A 9016-nucleotide genomic window follows, 5' to 3' on the forward strand; every position below is an offset into this window, starting at 1 on the left:
TAGTAACATCACACATATCTAGATAAAGTAGATGATGTGGCAAGCAATAAATGAAGAAAGAGAGGAAAGTAGTAACATAGCTAGTTACTAGTAGTATGAGTAACATCACATGTACATATCAAGGCAAGATGTGTCTATAGCCGAATAAATGAAGTGTTGCATGTTACAACACATATATGTTACTCCCCACTATAGAGGTAGTAACATAGACTAGTGTAACACATGGGCATGTTACTAGTCTATGTTACTACCCATTGTGGCTAGTCTGAGTAACATCACACATCTCAAGGCAAGATGAGTCTATAGATTAATAAATGAAGTGTTGCATGTTACTACACATATGTTACTCCCCACTATAGAGGTAGTAACATAGACTAGTAACATTCTATGTTACTACCCATTGTGGCTAGTCTTATGTCACTCTTTTGTGTACTTACTTGCTCTAATAATGCATAGTATCATAGAGTAGCTAGTATCATATGTAGTACTTTATTTATATTATCATGCATGACATATAGTAGCATAACATTTATTATGATATGGTTTCATGATATGATACTTAACCCTCTCTTTCTTCATTTAATTAATTCTATGACAGCTCATCAAAATTGCCTAGTTGGCATGCATAATACTAGCTATGATACCCCCTTACTATCAGCCTAACAAAGGTGTACAGATCATTTGTGCGTCACTTTGTGAGTTTTCATCAGTTTGTTCGAGAAGCGGGGAGAAGTTTCAACCATTTCGGCCGCGAGGTGCGGCCATTGGCGTAGGCCTAGTTGGTATTTTAATTACAGAAAATTCAGATGGAGTTCAGACATCATCAAAACCGATGTGTGCCTGTGGCGTGCTCTCACGACCCCGTGGAAAAAAATTGGTAAAGTTTGGCACAAATTTTGATGACCGCTCCTTCCAAACCGGAGCATCTCACATGAAGGATCATGGTTTTCCAAAAGGAGACGTGTCAATTCAAACTCTTGTGGCCAGTGATTAATCGTTTGGCCTCATAAAAATTTCCATGGTACGCAATCACCATTATACCACGGGTTTGACTTTCTGGCGCATTTCAGGTATCGTTAGCTATATTTAAGACATTTTTTGATATTAACGTGCATTTTGTGCATAAAAATAAAATTACAACCGGAACTGCATGTGCTATCAAAAGGGATGAGGATCGCCGTTCGATCTGGGAGCATCCAACGGTGCAGACGTACGATCCGTGGGGTTTGGGTTCTGGCCAATCACAAAGCACGACTCAGATTGTGGGCGGGGTGGTGGTGGGGTTTGGTCAGCACACGGCTTTCATCAACGAACCGTGTGCTATTCGCAAACCAGATTGCATATTTTTGTTCACACATACTGTAGTGAGATCGATTGAGTGTGCTACCTCTATGATATAATAATAATAATAACAACAAAAAACAGTTCATATTAATTGCCTGAGCTGACAACATATCAAGGTCAAAATATTAACGGTTCTTACATCAACAGAAAACCAGACATAACTCACAAATTCAGTACACGTGACAGTTCTAAATTGAACGAATTAAGTTGCAGGGTAGGCATAAAGACTAGTCTTATAGCTTAATACCCATGTACATGGGGGAACTGGGATCATTAATTTGACCCCGAATGAACTTGGGGTTTTGATGATTTTAAACTTCTTCTCTGTTGCACTGGTGCATGATCCCTTGGCTAGCAACTCATCAAATTCATCGTACTCATCCTGATCGGCAACATCGTCGACACCTGCTACCTCTTGAGCAATGTGTTCATTTTCCCTTGAAGAGGAAAGGGTGATGCAGTAAAGTAGCGTAAGTATTTACATCAGTTTTTGAGAACCAAGGTATAAATCCAGTAGGAGACTACATGCAAGTCACCTCGTACCTGCACAAACAAATAAGAACCTCGCAACCAACGCGATAAAGGGGTTGTCAATCCCTTCATGGTCACTTACGAGAGTGAGATCTGATAGAGATAATAAGATAATTTTTTTGGTATTTTTATGATATATATTGAAAGTAAAGATTGCAAAGTAAAATAGATTGGAAACTTATATGATAAAAGATAGACCTGGGGGCCATAGGTTTCACTAGTGGCTTCTCTCAAGATAGCATAAGTATTACGGTGGGTGAACAAATTACCGTCGAGCAATTGATAGAAAAGTGCATAATTATGAGAATATCTAGGCATGATCATGTATATAGGCATCACGTCCGCGACAAGTAGACTGAAACGATTCTGTATCTACTACTATTACTCCACACATCGACCGCTATCCAGCATGCATCTTGAATATTAAGTTCATAAGAACAGACTAACACATTAGGCAAGATGACATGATGTAGAGGGATAAACTCAAGCAATATGATATAAACCCCTTCTTTTTTATCCTCGATGGCAACAATACAATACGTGCCTTGCTGCCCCTGCTGTCACTGGGAAAGGACACCGCAAGATTGAACCCAAAACTAAGCACTTCTCCCATTTCAATAAAGATCAATCTAGTAGGCCAAACCAAACTGATAATCCGAAGAGACTTGCAAAGATAACAATCATACATAAAAGATTTTAGAGCAGAATCAAATATTGTTCATAGATAATCTGACAGGCGTACATTTATCCTCATCTCCTGACATGGTAGCATCATTGGAACGACAGGTTCATCACCTCTCAAGTTCTGACCGTAGGGAAAATGATCATCTGAACCCTTGCAAGAAATCGACAAATAAATCAGTAGCCACCAAAATGGTCTTTACAACTCAGATTCGGGACAACACTGAAATAGCTCAACCATGGCTCAAGACAGTCGAAAAACAGCCCGGAGCATGAGGCCGTGTTGATAAGAAGAAAGTGACAGCTCCCTAAGATAGTCGAAAAGTAGCTAAAAGCATAGGGCCACTGTCACAAAAAGAAACTCAACAACTATATGAGATGGCCGAAAAGTAGCGCAGAACTCATGACAGTCATTGGAGAGAGAAATAAAAATCGGCATCCACCCCGGATAGCTAAAAACGGCTCAGATCACAGGCGTGGTGCCGTTACCAGAGAAAAGAAGACAATGGCTCATCAGGATCATATTACAGGTTCACATGTACTTGTACAGAGCTCAGTGTTGTCGTCAACCCTCATAGTCCTTTGTCACACTGAGGTGTATATCTGGCTTCCTTCACATATATCTGAGAATCTGATTCCCGAGGCAGACTTGTGTTCTGACTGATTGTTGCTTCTAACCAATTGTTGCGGATCTAATTCTGACATCTGCTGTCAATTCACAATGTACTATCTTGCACCAGTGTCGTACTAAGGACGATTGGATGGCTTATGCTGAAAACCATCGAGAGTATCTTGCTGAGGAGGACTGGGTTTTGTGCTGAAACAGGATTGCTGGACCATCCTCCTTTCTGAGTATGTGGCACATCCGTGCTTTCTTCCAGTCATATCATGTTTCAAATTCATCCTCCATGAAGAATCAAACCTTGTATCTGAACCATACCTTTGACTAAAATTGCATTGTTGGTCTTGCACATAGCTTATCTTCTTGCTGATCTGATCATTTCTGTCGTGAAGAGTGCACACTGAGGCAAACTTGATTATCCGTATTGTTGTAAGGAGTGCACGCTAATGCAAACATGATACTGATTGTCCATCCAGGATTCCTTTTGCATTCAGATGAGATATTCCAAATTTCACTGCAGTCTGCTGATAACTTCATTCCACTTATCTGAGCTTCTAAGTATGTGAATTCCTTGCTGATTCTTCAGGTCCGGTGTCAGTTGATGAGCAACTTTAATGAGTGGAAATAATGCCACACCGAAGGCCCAAAGAAAGAAACAAAAGAAACGACAAAAACAACAAGACAAACACACAAGCATACAAATAATATAAATAATCAAGCAATATCGCATATTGCTGCTACTCACACTATAATATGCATGCACACCTAAGCACCCAAATCTCACGGAAACTCCGGTATTGCGGTCTATTATGCTGTGACGGTGTGCACGAAAGTGAGTCTGTGTGTGGAAAGAGTTGGAGTAACCAAGGCTACACCACACGCTAGCTGAACACTGGCTGGATCTGGATGGATACGGAGGTGAGGACGGACTTGGCGATCATGTGGTGGAACACACAGGTCAGGACCACATCATCATCAAGCATACGAAATGAACCATACACGCCCAAGGAATGGGATGACAGGGCAGGATAGGGGAGGAAAAGCAAGGCCTGATGGCATTGCCCTTTTCTGATAACAAATATCAGTAAGGGTTGCCAAAGGGACGAGATGGATGGCACGATTCGGGATAGAGGCATGGCTATCACCGAAATAATACGGGTGGGTGGTGGAAAGATATCGACGCGATACCTGAGCATAACTCCTGCAAATGGTGTCTGGAATATTTGGTACTAGGGCATCACTTTGCTGGGACTGGGATGATGCCAAACACCAAAGAGCAGGCATGCAAAGAAGGAGGGTGCAGGTAGTGGATCGAAACTGATACCACCTACACTCACAAGATTAACCGTTAGCGACAAGATAAGAATCTATATGCATGCTATGCAACAAACAAATGCAACAATCAAGTGCAACAAATCAACGGGGCTCTATACTACCGCATTCTAATGTTCGCACAGGCTAGGGCATCCTACAGCCAGACCTACTCTAATGCCAAGCCTGTGGCACCCCGGCTCAGAGAAACCGGAATGCCCCGTATTCTAGCCCAGAGATCGAGGAGAAGTCTTATGGAATACGACACTGCTTAGCATAGAACAAACCAGCTCTTTATTGCAAGCTATATTGGGTACAAGGGGGTTACATCGGCACGACGACACTACGCCTGCCACGGTTGCTCTATGCAAGCAGCAGAACAACACGACACAGCGGAATTACAATTGGCAACGGAACAACGACGACGGTGATGAACTCCACTCCACAGGGACTTTGGCTAGAACGCTTATCCTAGCGCGCAAATAAGGGACCCACGGCAAACAAGCAATCATATCCGATATGACCTGCAAACTGGCATGACACGCCAGGTCAGTACATTGAATGTACTTGCAAGCTCACAGCAACCAAAGCAATCAAGACAAACAATAGCATGGCAATTACAGGTTAACCAGGTTTAATATGATACTATCAGATCAATCATAGCATGAACAAGATGATACAGCTAGAACAATACGAACATGGCATGAACATATGAACATGATAATACTAGCATGCAACATGATGAAACTATCATGCACCAACTTACTCTGTTTGGGTTACCTCATAACCATCACCTACACAAACTTACCATCACGGACATCACACGATCATCTTAGGATCCAATCAAGCTTGGTATTAACAATACCGTAGTAATCATTCATGACCACAAGGAGCTTGACCTTTACCCTTGACTCCCGCATAACACCACAAATATCCCACAAGTTGGCATTCACGATACTACATTGATCCTCTCACGATCACATAAATATCAACCAACTTCTTTCATCATCGAACCAAGGTTGTTATTAAGCAAACTATTATTATTACTGTTGACCCATAGTGTGACCAACTATGAACTGGGCCCATATCCGCGGGCATGGCTATCGATAGATTTAACACACACACTCTGCAGAGGTTAGCACACTGTACCCACACCACGGAACCCTGGCCTCGCACTCCCATTCGGGTGGACCAAAGTGTTCCGACAAAATCGTCCTACTACCATGACACCCTCCGACCACTCCGACCAACTCCCCTTTGGGCTAAGTCTTGGGTGGCCCCGTGCCTACCAAAGGCACCAACGGCCATCGTCGTGGCAAAACGGTCCCAAACGGGGACAAGGATCCATACTCAACAACGGGCACACAAGGCTTATGCCATCCTACCTGATCAGGGTAGCGCCTGCGCATAACCTTCCCTCGCGGGAGGCACCGGTGAGATGCATGACAATAGACCCAGTTAGGACCCCCCATAGGGTAAGCGTGGTTCCACAGGTCAGATCGATATGGTGGCACCATGACTCAGCCAACAGTTGTTCAAGTTCAATTTAATCTGGTTAAACTTGAATGCAATATGCTGAGCCATGATAAAATAACATGATGCAACTACAATGCATGAACATGATATCAAAATAAGCATGGAGGTGCAACATAATCAACAAGCATAACAACAACATTTAATCATTTATCCAGATGAGCATGGCATACTGACGAGCATGAATATCACAACTAGAACACTACCCATAGCATAACATGACCATTAGCATCAACAATAAATACCATGCAATAACATAACGATAAAACTACCATGCAATAACATAATGATAAAACTACCATGCAAGTATTTAATCAACTAGATGCAAAGAAACATGCATAGCGGCAGTACTCGGAACAGACGATAGTCATGCACCGAGGACCATCACCAACATGTACTACTACCAAACATTGCCAATATTAAAGTAATACTAGCATGAGGAACATAATAACAGAGTGCAAGAAAACATAGCATAACGGTAAACACCAATCCATAAGCATAACCGGAATACCGTCAGCAGTAGTAAAACAATCAAATAGTTATTAAAGATTCAAGTTGGAAACCAATGCTTCTGCATGGCTATCATGCAAATGGTGGTTGTGGCTTGCCTGGGGATGAAGAAAGCTCCGAAGAGAAGTGCGGTGAAGCCGCGGAAAGAATCACCGGAAAGGGTTCGCTCTCGGAGGGGGCTGATTAGGGGAAAGGGCAAAATGGTCATTTTCAGAGTGCTTACACATGATGAAAATAATACCAAAAGTTCGGGCTCGAAGAGACGAAGACATGGGCTTTGGAATCACCTAAATCGGAGTTACGGTTGCGGAGATATGAGGGTTGGAACATCAGGGACTTTTCTGTAAAAATAATATTCACAGCCGGGTCCCTGAGTGGATAAGACACAGGCGCAAAATTAGAAATACACTTTCTGACAAAGAAAACGCATTAGAGAGGAATCTGCTTTCAATAGAAGAAAACGTACTTTGAGCTGAAGCAGGGGTAGAATACGCTTTCGATCTGGTGAATGCATATTTCGTGAAACGCGCGACCACTTATCCATTGGGTGGCTGGCAAGTGGGGTCCGCAGGGCCCGCCTGGCCAGGGCCTTCTTCCCCATCCCGCGTTCGCCCGATGGAGCAGAGCAGGGGCTCGTCGCCGGCCACCTTCGGTGGAGCTCGGACCACCGGAGTGACCGCGAGGACGAGGCGCATCCATCCCTCCCACATACGGACTCCAACGACGATGGGAGAGAAGACGAGCTCGAGCATGGCGGACGACAGCATCGGGTGGTTTTGGGCGCGGCACCACGACGGCTCCGCAGAGGAAACTAGGGGCTGGTGAGGGTTGCGGTGGTGTAGGGAGTCCTCTGGAGGAGGCAGAAGGGAGTGGGAGGGCTCGACTTGATCCGATTTAGGAGGAGCAGGCCGGCGGCCATGGCGACCATAGGAGGAGCAGAGAGCTCCTGGAGGCGAACGAAGGGCTCGGAGAGGCTTCTGGGAGGACGAGGAGGAGCTTGGAGTGCTTGAGAGGCCACGGGATGAGCTACTTATAGGCGGGGCGAGGCGGTTGGGCTAGGGTGTCACCGTGGACGCGTGGTCGGCGCCGTGGACGCGTGTGCTCGTGCATGGGCTCGAAGGTAGGCGATGAAGGAGGGAACTGACGAGCCGCAGAGGTCACAGAGACAAGCAAATCTCGGGGACAAGAGAGGGAAGCCGCCGCGACGCGAACAGAGCCGGTCGGCTACAGTTCGCCCGTGGGCGCACGGTCACGAGCGCCAGCGAGGAGGCTTCGGGAGGGGGAGAGAGGTCCAGGGGGATGGCGACGACGCGTGCTAGCTGTTAGACATGCTCACGCGCGCGAAGACGACGAGAGGAGGAGGGGCCCGAAGCAAACGACACTCAGCTCGGGTCCATTGCTGCCAGAGCGCGTGCAAACGACGCGGTCATCACTATGACCGGCAAGGAGGGGACGCAAGAGGCAGGGCAACGTTTTCTAGTGTTTAGTCCTTACATAGTAGAGGCCGAGGGAGGTGATGGATCACACAGAAGTGCCAAGGAGAGATGTGAGTGATCGCTTGAAGTTTTCTGTATCAGTTTTGGCTGAGTACTGCTGATCAACAGGAAACTGATTGGGTCAAATGGAGTTGTCTGGGGTTTTTAGGATAGGAAGGACTACGATCTTGTGAATTTTGAATGGAAATAGACCACTAATTAATATAGTTGCTTTACAACTAAGTAATCTGGTCCAGAATGAAAATCATGATGATGCTCTCAAATGGAGAAGCCACTTGGGCTGAAATTTGGCAAGGTGGGTTAATTTGGGCATATGAGAGTGCTGTAAAATTTTCATGCCATTTGGCCAAACCAAAATGGTACTTCCTTCATACAACACCTCTTTGGACAGAATTTTAGGAAAATTCCTAAGGGAAAATGGCTAAACAAAACATGCCCAAATTTGGTGGAGATATGTTAAATGGGAAACAGAAGTCCTAGTTAAATTTTTAGACATAATGGAGCAAGATAAAATATACTTGCTTCATTACCTGAAAATTTGGACAGAACCAAAGAATTGATGCTCAGCTCACATGGATGCATTGTAGGAGCTCAAATCTTGCAGAGAACTTTTATTTGATGATATGAAAGATCATGCACACTTCCTTCACAACCAATTCCCTCAGACAGGAACTTTGAAAAATTGCTCAGGAATATTTACTAGGAAAATTAAGTTGAAATTTGTCATGAGGCAATTATTTGGACATTAAAAGGTTTCCAAGAAGTTTGAGGTCAATTGGGCAAAGGAAAATAGCACTTGCTTCATAAAGTGCCCTTTAGGACACAATAGGAAATGAATTATTTTAGGGTGATGGGAAACATGGCCAATGAAATATTTTGCCAGATTTGAGGAAGATATGACCCAAACAATTTATGAGAATTATTTGGGAATTTTAGGAGTGATGGAAATATAGGTTGCTTCACAACCTAGGGCAATTAGGGTCATTCC

The sequence above is a fragment of the Triticum aestivum genome, chromosome 5A, assembly GCF_018294505.1.
Source record: "Triticum aestivum cultivar Chinese Spring chromosome 5A, IWGSC CS RefSeq v2.1, whole genome shotgun sequence".
Lineage (NCBI taxonomy): Eukaryota > Viridiplantae > Streptophyta > Magnoliopsida > Poales > Poaceae > Triticum > Triticum aestivum.